The sequence below is a fragment of the Equus przewalskii genome, chromosome 5 (assembly GCF_037783145.1).
Source record: "Equus przewalskii isolate Varuska chromosome 5, EquPr2, whole genome shotgun sequence".
Taxonomy (NCBI): Eukaryota; Metazoa; Chordata; class Mammalia; order Perissodactyla; family Equidae; genus Equus; species Equus przewalskii.
The window spans coordinates 68,366,335-68,386,882 of NC_091835.1; the positions used below are offsets into that span (position 1 = coordinate 68,366,335).

General features: G+C 44.5%; 1 protein-coding gene across 8 annotated transcripts in view; it reads right to left on the minus strand.

The window, feature by feature from the left end:
• The window catches only part of FMNL3 (formin like 3), a 52,497-nt gene that overhangs the window by 30,459 nt on the left and 1,490 nt on the right, over positions 1-20,548 (minus strand). The gene's annotated exons all lie outside the window — the stretch shown is intronic.

Here is a 20,548-nt window from a genome sequence, read left to right on the forward strand (position 1 = left end):
GACCCACACTGCCCTGGTATGAATCCTGGCTCCAGCACTGACTAGTTGTGTGGCCTTGGGAGAGTTATTCAATCTCTATGAGTCTCAGTTTCCTCATCTATAAAATAGAGGTAGAGGGGCCAGCCCCATGGTGGAGTGGTTAAGTTTGCGCACTCTGCTTCAGCAGCCCAGGGTTTCACCAGTTCGGATCCTGGGCGCGGACATGGCACCGCTCATCAAGCCATGCTGAGGAGGCATCCCACATGCCACAACTAGAAGGACCCACACTTAAAAATACACAACTATGTACCATGGGAGGGGTTTGGGGAGAAAAAGGAAAAAATAAAATCTTTAAAATGGAGGTAGAAATAGCATTCACTTCATAGTATTGTTATGATGATTAAGTAAGTTAATATATGTAAAGCATTTAAATCAGAACCTAGGTAGTAAATGTCACACGTAATGCTATGTTTTTTTCTTTGAGTTTCTAATTTAACATTTAGCTGGAAAACAACTATATGCCAATAATTAACCTAGGAGCTGAGGATATAAAAATAAATAGGGCAGGATCCCTACATTTAGAAAGTGTATAACCAGAGGGCAAGGCAGACAAGCAAACCAGAGGTGAGTGTAGACAGCACTGCTGTGTGAGAGGCGCGCATGGCACTGTGGGACCCCATGGAGGTAACATCTAATTAGACAGAGTAGTCAAGTATGGCTTTCTGGAAGAAATGCTACAGGATTTAGTCTTAAACATTAGGCAGGAGGGAGTCAGGCAAAGGCAATGAAAGAGGGACAGATGGTGATATTCTAGGCAAGGAGACAGCCTTTGCAAATACGTGGAAGCACAAAACACAATAAAAAGTCCAGGAATCTCTAAGTGATTTGCAACAATGGAATGAAAGCGTATATGAGGAAATTACAGTGGTCAGATGACAAACGGTCTTAGGAGCTAAGGTAAGTAAGTGGGCATGAGTAGGACAATAATGATACTACTATTAAAATGAAAACAGTAATAATGACAAAAGCTACCATTTATTGACAGAACTGTGATAAGAACTATATAGGAATTACCTTATTTAATTCTCACAACAACCCTATGAAGTTGGGACTATTATTATTCCCATTTTACAGGTGAGGAAACGAAGGCTTGGAAAGGCTGTGGAACTTGCCCAGAGTCACACAGCCAGTATGTGGTGGAGCTGGGACATGAACCCAGGTCTGACCCCAGAGCCTGAGCTTGTAACCCCACATAATGTGTCCTCTGAGACAATGAATTACATTAGCCAGTCTCTGTGCCTTTTAAAATTGCATGCATCCTTCAGGACCAATACAACCCACCTTCCTCATGAAACCTCCCCAAACAACCCAGACCTCTCCACACTCCTTCCTCTGACCTTGCGTGGGGCTTACTGCCCTTACCTCCCATTGACAATCACGTTCAATCATTCCTTCAACAACACTAGTGTCTTCTACGTATCACACACTGTGCCAACTGGAAGCCCTACTTTGCCTTGTGATAATTCTTGTATATTTACAAAGAAAGGGGAAGCTATGGCTTATAAACATCGACTCTGGGCCAGACACTGTGCTAGACTCTTTAACGAGAAGACTTCAAGGAAAAATCACTTCTCTCTCATATTGTTATTCATCTTTCACATTGTGTATTATTTCTCAAACTAGACTGTGAGCTCCGTGAGGGCACAGAATTTGCCTTGAACACACCTGTTCCTAACAAGGATGTCTGGCACACACAAGCAGCTTAACAGATACTGGGAGTTGCCCATGTGGACAGCAGAGGCTGGCTTGCGGCAACACCCCATCTCCTCCAACGCAGCAGCTGGGGACCCAGCTTTGGCTTTCCAGGAGTCTCATTATAAATCCAGGAGCTTATTATCAAACCATGAAACTTAATGAATCCCTTCCTACTTCCAGACTGCATGTGGGAGGGGCACGACTCCTGCTTTATGGAAGGGCAAACTGAGAGCCAGCATGGGCACACATCTGTCACAAGTCACATCAGCTGGGCAGAGACACTAGAAATCCACTGTCTCTCCCTGCTTTTTCAATTGCTCTCAAATGGGGTCCATCTCAGTGTCTCAATGTTCCTGTCCTCTTTGGGAGGGAATCATAATGACTCCAGTCTTCTCAGGATCCATGAACCGTCCTCCCAACATTGTCCCCCCTCATGCCTTTAAAGGCCAGAGCTTGACACAGAGGTCATAGCTGCCTACCACAACTCCATCTTAGAGTGTCACAGCTTTTTTACATCTTACTAGATTGCCCAGCTAGGAAAAAAACACCTCTTTAAGTTTGTTTTTTGTTGTTATTTTTTTTTTAGGAAGATTAGCCCTGAGCTAACATTTGCCGCCAATCTTCCTCTTTTTGTTGAGGAAGACTGGCCCTGAGCTAACATCCATGCCCCATCTTCCTCTACTTTTTTTAATATGTGGGACGCCTGCCACAGCATGGCTTGATAAGCAGTGCATAGGTCCATGCCTGGGATCTGAATGGGCGAACCCCGGGCTGCAGAATCAGAGCATGCAAACCTAACTGCTGTGCCACCAGGCTGGCCCCAAAACACCTCTTTGGAGTTAGCCTTCTTTAGTGCCTGCCCCATCACCCAAAGAGACCCCAAATCTTCTCAGCTCATCGAAACGTCTGACGTCCTAAGTGCCATATTCACACAGAGCCACCGATGGGAAGGAAAATATTACTGAGCATCTCTTATATGCCAGGCACTTTTCTCACATAATCTCACTTACTGCTCTCAACAACCCCCGGAGGCAAAAGTTATTACGCCTGTTTAACTGGTGGGAGAATTCAGAATCTGAGACCGACTGGCTGGAGGTCACACAGAAAGTGGCAGAACCCAAATTCAAACCCAGATATATGACTGCAACCTAACTCTTGCCAGGCCATGGCTTTTCCTACCATGTCTTGCTACCTCCTTACAAAGAAAACAACCCTCCATTTCTAACGTGGGAAGCTCCACCTGGATTTGTCTGACCAGCTTTTGTTGGTCATTAAACAGCACTTCCCTGTCCAGCATGACTGGGGTGAAACCAGCTGAATGAGGTATGTGTGCCAGATGCCTGAAGTTCAAGGCTTCTGCCTCAGAGTAAGAGGGAGACCATGCAGAGCAAAGAGACAGGGGAACTGCCCTCTTGGACACCACCTGGTGACAGTTCTCTCAACTCTGAACAGCATTTAAACATTGAGAGTGCCATAGATAACAGCATGGGCTTTGAAACCACAGATAACCTAGATTTGAATCCTGGTACTTTTCATGAGACAGTGGAAAAGTTATTAAACTTCTCTGAACCTCAGTTTCTTCATCTATTACATGTAGATTAAAATATCTATCTCTTATAAGAATTAAGTGAAGGGATAAATGAATGAAAAGGATTTTGCACAGTGCCTGGCACAGGAGAAGGGCTCTGTAAATGGTAACTGGGATGAGCTACTCCAGGAGTTGCAGCTGACAGGAGTTAGCTTCTAGGTACAGACACAAAATACAATTTCATAGTACTTTAAAATACATAAAAGAGAGTATATAGATATAGCTGAACAATATAGATTAAACATATTTATTAATTCTTTGGGTTAGAGCAGCTGCACACATGCCCCTTTGAAAGATAAGACGGAGACACCAGTTGCCACCCAGGGGATTCAAGGGAAGCTGGGATGAGAATTCAGGGAGACAGAATTGAGTCACCGACTAAGGTGCTCTGGGGAGCGATCTGCGACAATGCCTCTAAGCTTCTGGAGGAGATTTTGCTAAGTTGTCTTCAGTGTTCCGCCTTCTCTCAAATCCCCCACTTCCCCATTGTCACCTGACTTCCTCAGGCTAAATTTGTGGTCTGCAAACCTGAGGTCTGATTCTGCCACAAATCTCTATTTTCGGTCCCTCAACTAACTACTCTCAACGACTCTGCTTCTCTCCTTGTGACACTGCAGAGATCCTAGGAGTTGTCACTCCCAGTCACTGAAGGGCTATGCTGTCTGTGGGAATATAGAGAAAGGCGTGAGAATGTTTCAGCCCCAAATTTTGTTTGACCAGTAGACAGCAATGACTCTTGAATATGTATTTCTATCCCAGACTTCTCTGAGCTTCAGCTGTAAGTATCCAACTGTTGCACATCAGACATTCCACCCAGACTTCCACAGGCTGTGCAACCTCAACTGGCCTCATCACTTTCTCTTCTACGCTTTTTTCTCTCCTGTGTTCTTAATCGATGGCACCTCCCTCTAATCTCGCAAGCTAGAAATCGGGGTGTCATCCTGAATTCCTCCCTCTTCCCTCAACTCCACCTTCCCAATGTCAAATCTAATCAGTCATCAAGTCCCCCAAATTTAATCTTTTTAATGATTTATCGACTGTCTCATTATCTCCACCATGCAAACAGCTCTGGTTCAGGCTCCCACTGTTGTCAGTCACCACACTATCATGTCTCCCACTCGGCTGCCCTCTCATGGCTACCGGAATGTCCCACCCACCACTCAGAATCTGAGCATGCCACTCTTGTGTGAAAAGCATGAAGTACAGTCCCTTTCTCATGGCATTCCAAATCCTCCTTACCACTGCAGCCGACCCTCCCACCACTCTCTGCCTCACACCTCACGCTCCAACAGCAGCTGCATGAAGATTCTCCGAACACACCATGCTCTGTCTCGCCTTGAGGCCCCTGTGCATGCTGTCACCTCGAATGCTTTCTCTCCCACACTTCTCCAACTCCTAATTATCCCTTTAGCCAGCAGAGATTTCCTCCGACAGGCAGTATTCCCCAAGCCCCACCTCTCCACGCTCCCCAGGTGCTCCTGCGTACCTACACCATTGCACTTCCCAAGCTGTACGTTGCAATTACATGTTTAATGTGTTTGTCTCTCCCTCCAGACTGCACTCCTGGGGGCAGACACTGTCTTAGTCATCTTTATTTCTCTGGCACTTAACACAATTCTAAGTGCTCAATAAATGCTTGCTGAGTGAATGAACACCAGGCTGCACTCGGCAAGTCTGAGGGCTGGTGTCATGTCCCTCTCTCTCCCTGTCTCCAGGAAGGGAAGATGACACCTTAACCATTCTCAGTTCGCAGCCTCAGAGGCCCTCCAGATACTGATGTAAATCTTTACCTGCCTTGCCATAGAACAAGGCCGGAGTAAGCTCTCTGCCCTCTTGCCTCCAAGATAATCAGAAGCAGGTGGTAGGGTTTTTATAATGTTATGGCACCATCTTGACATTTCTTTGGGCATCTGTAGGCAACAAGTACTAGATGACTTCTTTACAATTCTTGGAGGGAATCAATTGAGAAGTCAAATGCCACCAAATACTGTCTTGCTGGCTGCCCCTCAACTCTTAAGGTTATACTCACAACTTTTAATGAGGATATTCTGGAGAAATGACAGATAAATGCTTTGGGAGCTCACCAGGCCCTGTTGCCCCATAAATGCACAAGAGATTCTTAATTCCTTAGTCATCCACAATGCCAGCAGTAATTAGCCAAACCCAAAGGGAGCAATTAATAGCTGCTATTGGACCATCAATCTGGAACTCATGCCAGATGCATCAGAAAATAATCTGCAGACGTGAGCACTTCACAAGGGAGCAGGATTCACCAAGTACCCTGACTGCCAAGGGCCTGAGGATAATGAGTGCTTGTGTGATGCTGATTCTGCTGAGTGGCAAGTAAAAACAAAATAACCACAACCACAAACAAGAAGTCTGTCCAAAGCAAGGAGCCCAAGCACACTCTGGACAGAGAAGGTTCAAACAAAGATGCTCTTTCTCAGTGAACTCTCTCTTATCCACCCATTCTAGAACACGGTCTGGGCCTCACTCTAAGGCTAACCTTGAGGGGAGAGGAGTGTGTGATCCCCAGTCTGCAAATGAGCCCACACAACAGTGGCGCCCACCACCCCAGAGTTCAATACGGTCCCATTAGCATAGGTCTGGAGCTCAGCAGGCCTACGCTGGCTGTTCCAGCTTTGGTAAATACCCCAGTCCAGAGGGCTCTTAAAGTCTAATCCTTCCATGGCTATACCAGAGATAAAACGTGCTAAAGGGCAGACCAAGAGCTATGCCAGTTCCTGGAGGTCCTAAAGCCTATGGAGAGGTCATGACAAGGCCAACATCATCCAGTAGGGAAGCAAGGTGACTAATGTGTGGTGAGCAGGTCAGTGATTTTAAACTATGAGGTACATAGAACTAGTCTCTCCCCATCAACAATAATTCATATTTCTTGAATATTCTCATTAGGCTCCTTAATACCAGCTCTCTGACTTCAAGAGGGTAGTGGTCTTAGAATAATATTTCTACTTAAAATTTTTTGAGCAGCCACTATGCCAGACACTGTCCTAGACCATTTACATATGTTATTTATTCTCACAAAATCCCTAGAAGCCAAGGATTTTTATCCTGATTATACAGATAAAGAAACTGAGGCTTGAGGAGGTTAAGGCACTGGCCCAAGGTCATAGAGCTAATAAATGGCAGAGTCAGGATTCAAATCCAAATCCACTAAGCCCCAGAGCTCTTGCAATAGGCCTGGCTGAGCACATGGTCACAGGTAGCAGGAATCTCAGCTTTCCCTATAGCTTCTCAGGCCAGGACTCTTATTCCTCCTCCAGCCAAGAACACCCAGAGTGACTTCAGGAAATCTTGAGAGAACCAGGTTTGAGGAGCCCTAGAAAGACAAGGATCTACTTACAGTTAATCAGCACCCTGCCCAGCCCTGCAGACAGTTCTGACAAGTGGAGCCGGGAAGAGGCAACCACAGGCTCTGACTGGGGCCCACCTGGGGCGAGGAACCAGCAGGGCCCCCAGAGGACCACTGATCTGACCCCTGCCCAGACTGGCTGTGCGGCCATAGGGAGCCTCCTCTTCGGAGACACGCTGGAGAGCTGGGATCCAGAGTCCAAGGAAAGTTGCCCTTCCCTATTTCACTCTTCTCTTGTACCTCAATCCCAAAAATTGCCTTGCCACCTTATCTAAAATATCGTCTCCATTACTCTATCCCCTTACTTTCTTTCTCTCATGGCACTTACCCTAGCTAACATTATATACCTGTATATTTGTTTATGGTTCTCCCCAACAAGAGAACTCTATGGGGCAGGTCTGGCTCTTTTGTTCACTATCGTATTGCTTATGGCTAAAATACAGAGTAAACACTCACTAAATTTCTGTTGAATGAATAAACAAGTGATCACACAAACATTTTTAAAACTCTACTTGCATCCTGATGGGCTACATGAAAAGCAAGACTGAATAATTCCTGCTTCCCAGAAGCCCCATCAAACCTGTTGTTGGACCCTAACGTCCCTTCCAAATATCTCCCTAAAGTCCCTCACAGCTCACCCCCAGGCCCACAAACCCTAACCCACCCCAGAGCAGGTACTAAAGGGAGAAAATAGAGCAGCGCCTAGGGAGGAGACACATTTCTCCTCCAGTTAAATACAGCCCAGGACCTCTGCAAATTAAAAGCTCCCTCTTTACTGAATCCACTCAGCTTTAGTTATAGGTCGCACTTTTTATTTTTGTAACCAGCCAACCCACCAAATTATAGGCTCAGGCCACCGGTAGGCACGCCAAACACTGGGGCAGCCTAGCAGAGGCACTGCCCTATCCGGCCTGAGGATGGGTGCAGGAGCGAGGGCTGAGCACTAGTCAAACCTGAAAGGGCAGAGGGCACGATTGCTCTACAGGACAGGGTCGAGCGAGGAGCCCGGTCTCACTCAGGCCAACATGCTGCCCAGAAGGAAGCCAGATTCCACGGCTCTCCACACAGCAGCCACAGTGAACTCTTAACCTTATAAAACAGATCAGGTACTACAACTAATATCCAAACTCCTTACGAAGGCCGACAAGGTCCCCGTAACCTGGGCCCTGCTCACCTCTGTTCTGCCTTCTCTGACCTCTGTTAAGCATCCTTGTCAATCAATCTGGCATTCCTTTAGTTCCTCAAATGTGGAAAGTTCTTCCCTACCCCAAGGTTTGCACAGGTTGTTCTCTCTTCCTAGAAAACCCTTCCCCTAGATCTTTACAGGTGGCTATGAAGATGGATCTGGGTGAGCGGGTTTGCAAGACTGGAGTAGAGAGACCACCAAGGAGTCTACTACAACAGAACAGGAAAGAGATGAGGACTACCACAGCAGCAGCAGTACATATGGAGAGAAGGTGAGAGGAGTAAGTAGCAGCCTAGGGTGACTCCCAGGTGTCTGGCCTGGGTGACTAGCTGGGAGAGGGTGCTATCCTCCTGCACCCCCTAACCCCCCCACCCCAATACAGTGTGCACGAAAACACTAGCAGGTAGTAAGTAGCTCACAAACACTGGACACTTACTATGCAATGAGATGCATTTATTGAGCACCTACCATGAACAAGGCATTGTTAATAATAAAAATTATTTAGTACAAGACAACATTTCACCCTAAAGGAAGGCAAGATAGATTTGACAAAGGAAAGGATTAGCCCAAAACTTGGTGACTAGAAAGGGAAGCTTCTACATTTTTGGACTTTTGCAGTTCAGGGGTGACAGGTGGGATCATCTTCCATCTAGTTTTACTTAAACAAAATTATTCTGATTCTCTAACCTGTAAGGATTGAGCATTTATTTCTCATATATTTCAATCATTCAACTTAACAAGCAAACCCATGAACGGCCAGGAACCACTTACCAACTAATCTCTATTCCTGGTTGAAAGGCTGAGCAGGAAGGCCTCCAAAGCCCTTTCTAACAACCAGGGGCTCTTCAGACAAAACTCTGTGAACTGACCACGCATCCTGATCCGAGCTCACCTCACCTCCTACAGCTAGGATCCTCTATCCCAGCAGGCAGGGCTCCAGGCTGCCCCTCACATAGCTGGCTTATTCTTCCTCGTTAATCCCCTCGCCTACTGCTCTGGCCTACAGCAGCCTCTTCCATCCTGATCAACATCTGTCACCTTCAAGACCTGACTTAAAGTCCGTGTCCTCCTTAGAGCACTGGCTGATCAGCACTCCTACGGCTTGCTGGTCCTTCCATAACTCTCCAATCCTTCCGTGCTTGTAGCTGCGTGGCCCTCATCATCTCACAATCTTCATCTGGTCTCCACACAAACATGTGATTGGGCAAAACAAATAGTATCTCCGTGTTATAGATAAAACAACTGAGGCAAAGAGAGCCTCCAGACAGAGCACACACACTTGTTTTAATTCTCTAGTTGTTCAAAGTACAGTTCTAAATATATATTTTGTCTCTCTAACTTAGAGTGCATTGTCTTCTATTTCTTTGATATTCTCCAAAGCACTCAGGAAAGTCCTCTGTAAACAGCAGGCATCTAAGACATATTTCCTTAAGAAATCAAGAAAGGAAGGAAAATGAAATGAAAGCAGAAAGTCTCTCACAGACTCTCTGTGAATGTCTCTGTGTCTCTGTGAGACATCTCTGGCTTTCCTTTAGAGGCCTTGGTTATGCTCTCTCCTAACAACCTGTTCTTTGCCTCCCAAGAACTTAGCATAATTGGCAATTAAATATTTATTTGTTTAAGATCTGTCGTGCCCTCTAAACTCCGTGAACGCAGAGGTGATATTTGTTTTTTCACCACTGTAGACCCAGTGGTATCACCAGCACACAGTAAGTCAAAAAACAAATAAATAAATACTTGTTGAATAGCAAGTGTTCTAGTGGGATAGTTGGAATTCAAGCCCAAGTCTGGCTGACTCCAGACCCCAAATCTTCCTATCACACCTCTTAGCAAAAGAAGACTTGTTCTGGAACTTCCCTATATTCTGCTGTAATCCACACAATTCCCTTCAAAGCAGTACTGAAGTCAAGGGGGGCTGGCCCTGGAAAGAGAAGGAGACTACAGTTAAGGACGTGGGCTTTGGAGTCAGACTGCTTAGATTCAAATCCTGACTTCACCGCCTGCTGACTGTGTGAACCTAGGTGAGCTATTTAACCTAACCCTCTGTTTCCTCATCTATAAAATGGAGATAATAATAACTACTTCACAGAGTTGTGATGATTAAATGAGATAATATGCGTAAAAGCTTTGCATTGTACCTGGCATACCACTGGCACTCAATTAATGTTAGCTATTAAAGTGATTAGCTATTGTGTCTGGGAGACAAGAATCTAGAGAACTCAGCTTCCACAGGGGTCAGGGTTGCTGAACTGCCCTCACCTTGAGAAGCTGAGCTGCACTGAGGCCCAGAGCTCATGTTTATTCTCTTTGCTGACTTCACCTGCTACAGCTCTGCTAAGGCTGAAGATGCATCTTCCACTGGCCTGGAAATGAAAGAGGCTAAAAATATACAACGTGGCTATGTCTAGGGGACCAAGACTGCCTACATTTAAGAATTTAAAATACAGCCTCAGGGCAGAAGAGCATCTCTTAGGATTCTTTCTACTACGAAAACTAATGCCGGGCTCGGCACAGGGCAGGGAATGGGCTGTTGTCAGTTGCTGACCCCACTGATGTCCTTTCTCCCTCTTGCTCTGTTCTTTCGGCTCAGTGCAGAAAGTGAGAGGAGCTTTCTTTTTTGCAATAAAAGTTGAGTCCTCCGCCTCTATTTTGATTCCTTTTTCCCTTAAAGGAGAGAGAAATACATGGGTACAGATTGTAAAAAAATTCAACCAACTCAAAACCTTATAGAAGAAAAAATGAGTCACTGTCCAGCCCCTAACCCGATCCATTTCCCTCCATCGGTCGCCACAGTTAACAGCTTGGTATTGACTCTTCCAGGTCTTTTTTCTATACATTTGTATACAAACATATACGGCCTTACAAAGCATTATAGTCTTCCTTTAATTGCCTTTTAAAATGATTATATTTATAGATACACACACACACAGATCTTGGAGACCCCCATCAGCCACAGACGTTTACTGAGTGCCTCCCCCGTTCCAGGTATTTGGCTGTACAGTGGTAAGCATACATAGACTCCCCACACTTAGGGAGTCAACAGTCTGGGAAGACAGATAATAAGCAAGTAATCAAACAAATTCAAAATAGAAAATAATGCAAAAGAAATGAGTAGGATGCTAAGATAGAGAATAATAAGTGAGGGAGGCCTCTCTGAGAGGTGGCATTTTAAAAACTGAAACCTTGAGTATAAGCTGGATTGAGCCACTCGAAGATCCAGGGAAAGGGTATTCCAGGAGAGGAAAAGGCTTGTGTAAAGGCCCTGTGACAGAAAGGAGCTTGTCCTGAGCTGAAAGAAGGCTAATGTGGAGTTTGGTAATCAGGAGGGTAAGTAAGGTTAGAAGTTAGCAGGAGCCAAATAATGCAATCTTAAGGGCCAAGGCCAGGAGTTTTAGCCAGAAGAATGATGCTATTTGACTTATATTTTAAATTTGGCTGCTATGTTGAGAATGGATGGGAGGATGGAGGAAGGGGCAGTAGAGGAAGTTGGGAGGCTAGTTGGTTGGACATAACACAAGTGAGAACTGAGACTGGCTTGGACTAAGGCAGTAGCAGTAGAGATAGAGAGAATGCGTAGATGTCAGACATATTTTTGGAGATGGAATCTGCAGGGCTTGCTGATAGATTGGGTACTGGGAAGAGAAAAGGAAAAATTAAGGATAACTTCCATTATTTATTTGCCTTGAATAACCAGATGAATGGAAGAGAAATAGATTTGGGAAGGAAACAGACAATCAAGTTATTCCCAGGTTTTTACTGTTAAACAATGCAGCCCTGAGAATCTCTTCTATGTACTTTCACACACATTTGTAAATAGTTCTGTAGGTTAGTTTCTGGAAGTGAGATGGCCAAGTTAAAGGGTATGCACATTTGAAATTCATAGAGCCTATAAAATGCCTTCTAAAATGTCTGTACCAAATTACCCTACCATTAATAGTGTATTAACATACCACTAAAGACAACCATGAACACTGTCAATCTTTAAAATTCTGCCCAGATGATTACTATAAAAAGTGTCTCATTTAAATGTCCATTTCCTTAATTTCTAGTGAGGTTAGAATTTTTTTCTTTTCTTTAACTTTTAGTTATATAACTAACACATAATTACATTCTTCTTGTAAAAAATAGCACATGGTATAAAGCTGAATTCCTTTTGACTCTCCTGTTCCCATTATGATTCCCGCCCTGCATCCTAGAGGTAACCATTGTTATTAGTTTTATTTGTATCCTTCTAGAAATTTCTCTATACATTTTTAAACCTATATATATATAATCAAGAATTAAGCATCTTTTAGAAGTTCTATTTCCAGCAGTCCTTTTAGAATGAACAAAAAATCTAAATGGAAATTTTTGCTTAAGGCCTCTCTAAGTAAGTGACATTTAAGCTGAGACTTTCTCCACGTTAGTTAGCCCCTCTGAGCCCCGGTTTTATCACCTGTAAAATAGAAGTGAAATAACTGTCTTACAGAGTTATTGTCAAGTTTAATGAGATAATACACATAAAAGCACATGGCATATACCCAACAAAGGTGAATTCTCTTTCCTTAACCTACACAAGTTAAATCCAGGCATTTGGTGGAGACCAGAAACAGAGCCATTCCTATAAGGATCAGATGGGAAACTCCACCCAGAAAAAAACAACATTTTTAACCTTATCCTGAAAAAAACTTTCTTTCTTTTAAAGATTTTATTTTTTTCCTTTTTCTTCCCAAAGCCCCCCAGTACAGAGTTGTATATTCTTCATTATGGGTCCTTCTAGTTGTGGCATGTGGGATGCTGCCTCAGCGTGGCTTGATGAGCGGTGCCATGTCTGCACCCAGGATTCGAACCAATGAAACACTGGGCCGCCTGCAGCGGAGCGCACAAACTTAACCATTTGGCCACGGGGCCAGCCCCCTGAAAAAAACTTTTTGATAACAAATAAGACACCCAAAAGATCCAAATTTTTCTTCAAAAATTTTAGTATGAAATATTCTGAGCACTCACAAAAAGTATAGGTCTTTTTTTTTTTTCTTTCTTTAAGGTAGAAAGCAGGAAGATTTAAGCATAGCAGTAACTGCTCGAGACTGGATGTTCACAGTCCCCTCTCAGACACACCCTGGGAAGCCAGCTGCCTGGATATTCCCGAGACCTTAGGCCTGTGGCGGGGCGGAGTTGTAGCTTTAGGCAGGTAGTACCTCCAAACACAGGATATGACCTAACCTTTGGGCCTCACGGGAAGGATGCCAGTGGTTCCCCTGGCTTGTCAAAGTACATCCTGTCATCCCTACCTGAATGTTCTTGGAGGTTGAGGGTCTAGCTCAAAGGGGCAGAACCCACCGCAAAGTGTCCTTAATCAAAGTTAAATCAAAATGTCCAAGGGCCAGGATATCTCCCTCTCAATGGGAGTGAGCCAAGTTTCAACAAGCTTTCTTTTCTGGAATCACCAACAGAGGCACCATTTTATCTGAACTGATAACCAGGGCTCCTTCTCCTTACAAAATATCAAGAGTACTGTTTGTATCAAGGAGCTCCTGCAGTAGCTTCTCCTCACCCAGCTCTCCCTTCCCATTCCTCTAGGCTCAAAGCCAGCGATTTCCTAGCTGATCCAAGAATGGACTTTAAACCCCCAAAATACTATGTGTGCGCATGTATGCATGGAGGGAAGGAGAATTAGGGTCACAGGTTTAACCAGATTTTCAAAAGGGTCTGCTACCGAGAAGATTCAGAAGCATTGTTGAAAGATCTCTCAAACATATTCCCAACCTAAAAGAACATGCCCTGGCTTGAGGAGCTAACTGGGCGTAGGTAATGATCAGCAGTGATGTATGTATACCCCAAATTGCTCCTTGGTAAGTTTTAGGGGACAGCCCACAGTACAGAGGGAATCAGGCCTTAAACCTACAAAGAGGTAATAAAAAGAGGTCCAGCTCTTGCCTGAACGTATGATAGGAAATGGGAAAAGCAAGAAAGCACCAAAAACTATGGCTCCGCCTTCACTTTTACTGCCCTTGAAGCTTCATCCCCAACTGGGACACAGGAGATCAGAGGCACAGATCAGTAGATGATAATTCTCAGCAGAGGTGCTATCAGCCTTGCGGGCAGGATCTTTTTTATTGTGTAGGGCTGACCCAAACCCTGTAGGATGGTTAACATCCCCAGCTCTCCAGCACTAAGAGCTAGTAGCATCACCCAGTCAGTGTGATAACCAAAATATCCTCACTTGTTTCCAAAAACTCTCCCCTGAGACATTACCTCCCCAGTTGAAAATCACTTCCATTTATGGGGATGGAGGTGGTGGTGTAGGTTATGCATATGGCCACAAACATTTATTTGTAGAACCTTTATAGATTGCAAAGTATTTTCATGGTTTTGTCTACTTTAAACATCCCTGAAACCCTGGAAGGTAGGTATTATCATCACCCATCTCATAAAGGAGGAAATTGGCTCAAAAAAGTTATAGGTTTTGCCCAAGGTCATTCAGCTGGGGAAAAAAAAAAAGAGGCTATAAAGCTGGATCAGAACCCAAGCCTTCTGATTCCAAAACTGATGCCCTTTCTTTCAAAACATCCCTAGCCAGAGAGTCTGAAACCAAGCACTTCCAGTGGGAACGCAGATTTTTTTTAAGCTTTCATGGGAAACACTGTGAAAATCTAGGGATTGGCTCCCCAGGAAGGAAGCTGGTTAAAAATGAGCAGAAACTAACTTTGATCTAAGCTGTAGGTGGTTCTTAAAACAGGATAACCACCTCCTAACATACTCAAATGCCGGGTTTATCCCCAGCTCTTACCTAGAGAGGGGCTGAGCAACTGGAGGAGGGCTATGACATTCTCTAGTCTAGATCTGAGTAGAAAAAGCGAGTAGGGGAGGAAAAGAATACACGTGCTTCCTGTTAATGTTTTTAAAGACTCAGAGGCAAGAGCACCAGCCCAACTCCAATCCTGGCAATAACCCTGGGTGAGGGTAGAAAGGTGGTAAAAGAGATGAAGAGGGGACAGGGGAAGAGATGAGGACAAGAATTGAACATCCTGGGTATACAACAGCCTAAACCCTTCCTCCACTGGCAAAATTTGTCATATAAATAATTCTGCTAGCCCCTTGTGGTTCTGAACATTATTTAGAACACCTTTCAAGGACCTCAAAGTACTTTATAAACTGAGAAGAGTATGCATATTGGTAAAACCGGGAGTAGGGGGAAACTGCTCCCCAAAAATCCTATCCAGTCCTCCCCTATTCAACAAACTACAAACCCACAACTTTGTTGTGAGATGATGGAAGACAGAAAGGGCAAGAGGATTCTGAAAGATGAGAAGTAGAGAGGAGGGTGGGAGGCAAAGACAACCAGAGTATCTCAAGGACAGACAGCCAGCCTGACACATCTTTCTTGGGGGACTCATTCTCCCATGTGGAAGGAAAACAAGGTATAAAGATATGGCTCTGCCACGGGAGGCAAAAGAGAGACCGGAAATGGGAACTCAGGAATTCCAGCTGCCCAGTTCATCTCTATTCTGGAATCCACTTCTCTTCTTCAGGGACGATAGTCTTAAAACCCTTAAGTTCTCATCTGGTGCTATTCAAAGGGGGCGCCCTAAACTACCCCAGTGAGGAGCAGGGGGTGAGGGGGCTGTGTGGAGACAGCACCCTCTCTTATCTGCAAAGAAAAAGGTCCTTCCTCTTCTCTGAAGTGCATTTCCGAACTGGAATGAACCCCAGGCCTTTCCCCGTCACTGCTTCAGCTCAGCTCAGACTTGGGAGAAATGTTCCCCCAGAATGGAGGTGACCAGCCTAGTCGACCAGATAACATGCTGACTTCAGGCAGCCAGCGCTGCTGTCTCCTGGGCCCACTACAGTCAGTTCTGGGGCAGATACTTTGGTCTTGACCACAAAGCCGGGGCCCTGGCTCCGACCAGCCTTCCCAGGCGACCTCAGGGGAGGATCTGTGGTCTCATTTCCTTTCCACCTTGGCTTCTTTTTTCACTTCATTGAAGATTAGCTATTTCCACCACGACCAGTTCCTGTTCTCACCAGCTGTAGCGGTTGTTTCCCCACAGACAAAACTATGAAGCACTAGTGTGGCTGCCACCTGGACTGTCCCAGCTGCGGGAACAGACCCAATCAGTCCTGAGCTAAAGTGCTTTCTCATCCCAGATAAGACAGCAGGGAGAAGAAATGAAGGGCAGGAAGCAATTCCAAGAACTCCACAGTGGATATACTGGTGTCCATTTTATTATTATTTTAATCTTACATATTCTCTTTCACATGAGAAAACTATAATGGAAAAGTGTGGGAAATGTACATATTATTTATTGCACAGAGATATGTATATAATAAATCCAAAAGAGAGCAAAGGCCACAAACAAAAGATGGCCAAAACACTTACGATGAAATGTTGAAAGAAATGCAAAGTAAAACACAATACCATATCTCACTAATTAAACTGGCAAAGATTTTTAAAAAGTTAAACCATTTGGTAATGGTTAGCTTTTAGAGAAAAGGAGACATTCACACTACCAGCGGAAAAGCCAACTGGTACAACTTTTTTAGAAGGTATATTTCTTAAGGGCCTTTAAAAAGTATATACCCTTTGACCCAAGAATTCTAATTCTAGTAATTTATCCTAAGGAAATAATCAGAAATGCACACAAATATTTATGCACAGGATATTCATTGCAGTGTTATTTATAGTACCAAAAAAGAGAGAGAGAAATACAAGGTACTAATAAAATACTATATTACGGAGTAGTATGCAGCTATGAAATCATGATACTGTAGAATATTTAAACGAATGAGAAAATGCTTAAAATAGTAAAATAAAAATCAGTTTACAAAACAATATGCACAGTATGACTCTGTTAAATATATGTAAGTACATCAAAATGTTAATAGTGGATGGTGAGATTATAGGTGATTTTAATTCTCTTCTCTATACTTTTCTATATATTTTATGCTTTTTATATTTTTAACTTCCAAGTTTGCCTAATAAACGTATTATTTTCATAATCAGGAGAAAAGAAGCTATTCTCAACCCTCTTCGCTCCCTTTAAGGATACTCACATGCATTAATCTCTTTTTTAAAAAACCATTTGGAAATACGTATGTAGGACCTTAAAAACATTATATCCTACAGCCTAGCAAGTTCAATTTTGAGTTTCTATTCTAAGGAAAACTCTAAATATTGAAAAGGCTTTGTACAACAAGATGTTCATCATTACATTGTTTATGACGGCACACAGAAGCAAACAACCTGAATACCCAACAATAGAGGGACAGCTAAGTAAACAACGGTACATTCCCTTGATGGACCTTTGTACAAGCATTTGAAAGTGTTTACAATGACCAGCCTGGGAAAACTAATGAAATAACAGCAGCCAAAAAAAGCCAAACTGGATAAATATATATATATATATACACCAATATCACAACACTGTACAAAACCCTAAGCAGAGAAAAAAATATGAAAGGTTATAAAACACACTGGCTCCATTTGGTACAGGAACTAGAGAAAATATGGATGTTTTTCTTCAATCTAAATTTTCAATCTTTTCTTCTTTCTAAATTGCCCATGCTTTTTTTTAGAGAGTGAGTATTATTTCAAGAGAAAAAACAAAAAAACCCTGAATCTCCCTCTAAGCAATGAAAACATTCCCAAATGACAAGGAGTCCACTCCATTGGTCCCATCCTCCCGCAACACACACATACTTCTGCAAGTCTAAGGGAGGGTCATACGGGAAGGTCAAGTTATGAGGCTCCTCTCTGTGGCCTAGGGTCTTCTCAGTGGGATCTCTGAACAAGGGGGGTTCCTCTGACCAGCTGCTGTTAAGGGCCCTTTCCCTCCCCCAAGTCCTATTCCAGCCTGAACTAATTCACCACAATCCCCAGGGCTGGGAAAAAAATTTCCACCATGGCGATTTGGAACTTGATATTTAGTCCAAGTTTTTCCCAGCCCCTTTCTGCATCAAAGGAGACCACTCAAAGCCTCTTAGACAACTAGCACCCAGGGCAGCTTAGCTCCCACATCAGGGCTACACTTACAGCAAAACCCCAAGTCATCAGTCATCACTAGGGAAATGTGAAAGGCAGAGCCATGGCAGGGACAGCCTGTCACACAACCCACCCTCAGGCCCTGAGAGCCTCCTCCCAAGGGATATCCAGGGCTTTTTCTGGTGTCAAAACCTTTAGACTCCGTTTCAAGTCTGTAATAAGTCAGCAAAGAGAAAAATCAGGGTACAAACACAGCAAAAGCAGATAGCTATCCTTTCAAAGCCATCAAAGCCCTCTGCCTCCCCTCTCTAAGGAAACACCAGTACTGGCCAGAATACTAGCTTCTGAGCAACTAAGTGCAGGTAGAAGTCTAGTTGGGACCAAAACACAGACAAGGACTTCATCAGAACAGAGATTGGCTCTCATTCTGGCAGTAATAAAGAGGACCTCCAATAACTGCCCATCCCTAAACTTCTCGATACTCAATAGAATAGGGACTGCTGCTCAGACAGGGGAGAAAAAGAAGGATCCCAAGAAAATTGCATAATACAGCAGCTTCACAACTATTTTCATATCAGGGCACACCTATATTTGTACAGGACACAGGATAAATGGTGGAAGCTAATCCCAGCCAGAGGGGACTGATCTGGGACCTTAGCTGCCCCCAGGGATGAGGGGATCAATATCCCAGCACACCAATAAGGAAGCCCTGGATTAGGGCGCTGGGCTGGGTTAGGACTCTTGGCATCAATGTCCTGCACAGATAACCTCATGGCTTCAGACTTTGAGTTCTCCAACCTCGGCTGACAGGCTATGGGTCAGATCATGTGTCTGTACCAGAAAGCTGGGAGCCTGTGGTCTTGACTCAGCAATGATACAACTTCCCCAGCCAGGGTGCTTTTCAGGGGGGTTTCCATAGATACACTGGCATTGGGGAAGCCCTCCATCTGACAGCAGCAGGCATATCCTGAGACTGGCTATACAGAATGGGGTAATGGGTTTCACTAGATTTCTCAACCGAAAATCCCTTTTTGGGAATACAACTGATCTCAGATCTGAGTCACTGCTGAGAGCTACAAATTTAAAAGCTACCATTTACTGAGTACATAGCAGATGCCAGACTCTGCTAAGTACTTGACTTCTAGTTTCATTAAATTCACACAACAACCTCATGTGGCAAATACTATTATCATCCCCATTTATAAGAGGAAATTGGGACTCAAAGTAACTTGCTGGAGGTCAAACACTTTTCTAATTGGCGACATGGAGGAGCCAGTATTCGAGCCCACACTGACTTGAAAGTCCATGTGCTTAACCAGGACACTAGCATGTCAGCTCAACAAACCCCCAAATAGCTTTTTCATAAACCAAACCAATCACAGAGAAGCTGACAATCTGGGAAAGAAAATAGTGAAAAAGGAGCAACTCATCTGACTCTTTTACACAATCAAGAAAAGAAGAAAGTCTATATTGAGTACCTACTGGGTGAGAGGCACCTTACATACATGGCTCACCTAATTCTCAAAATCCCACCAGGATGGGAATTATTAGCCCCATTTTACAGATGAGGAAATCTAGGCTCAGAGAGGTTAAGACAATTGCCAAGACAGAACCCTTGCTTTTTCTACTACACTATGCTTCTCCTGACTGTTCAGGAAATACACCTGAGCCTGTTCCAGGGTCAAACATCCAACAGCTAGTACTGTTCCCAAAGGACAGTAGGAAGGTCATGTTTCAGGAGCAGAGGAAAGAGGGATCTTTAGGAGCCCCCAGAGAAGAACTCAAGTGCCCATGAAAGCCTGATTTCCCTGTGTTGGACAACTGAGGTAGAATCCCCTCCTCCCCTAAGATGGCTAACTAGCCCTGGCCTGCCCTGTTCCAACCCCACCATCAGCAGCAGCTCAGGCACACAGACACAAGACCAAAACAAAAGCCACGAGGAAACAAATCAAAACTTTATACAAAAAAGAAAACTTGCAAGTGGGTGGTCTGGTCCCCAGCTTGACCTAGGCTCTCTGGGTGCTTGGCTAGTAATCAGGACACCATGTGCATTTTGTGACTATTAAGCCACCATTTTGCCAACTAAACAAACTTGTCAACCAAGCTCTGACGAGGACATGATCAACTCTGGTTCTGAGCTCTCACAACAAACGGGCTGGCAAGCCCTAGCTAAGGCAGCCCCCCACCCAGTCCACCTCAGACCATCTCTGTCCAATTTCTGTAGCCACCTCAAGCCAACTCGATGGGGGTTTTCACACCCCCACTGGAGTGCAGATTCCCTCCCACTCTTTTCCCCAACAGTTGAGCTCTTGTTCTCCAGGGCACCAAGTCCCAGGCTTTCCTCCTCAGCCTCAGAGTTGGCCACAGCACATTCGTAATCACTGACTCACCCCATCCCCCTGAGGAGGCTGAGGGAAACGCAGAGGGCCACAGGATGTGTGGCCCAGATCCCTGTGGCCCTTCACAGAGCTGGTGGGCAGAGAGGTGCCAGTAACACTGCTTCCCCCTTGGAATCCCATGGACCCTCTCAGATCTGGCTATGATGCCAGGGGGCCGATGTCAGACTCTCCACCACGAAAGAGGCCAGGATCTCTAGACAGCTCCACTGATGCCAACAGATCTAATCTCCCTATTCCACGGCAGATGAAATCCAATAAGGCTGCTAAGTCCACAACTTATCCCTCCTCATGGTAAAGGCAAAGGTGG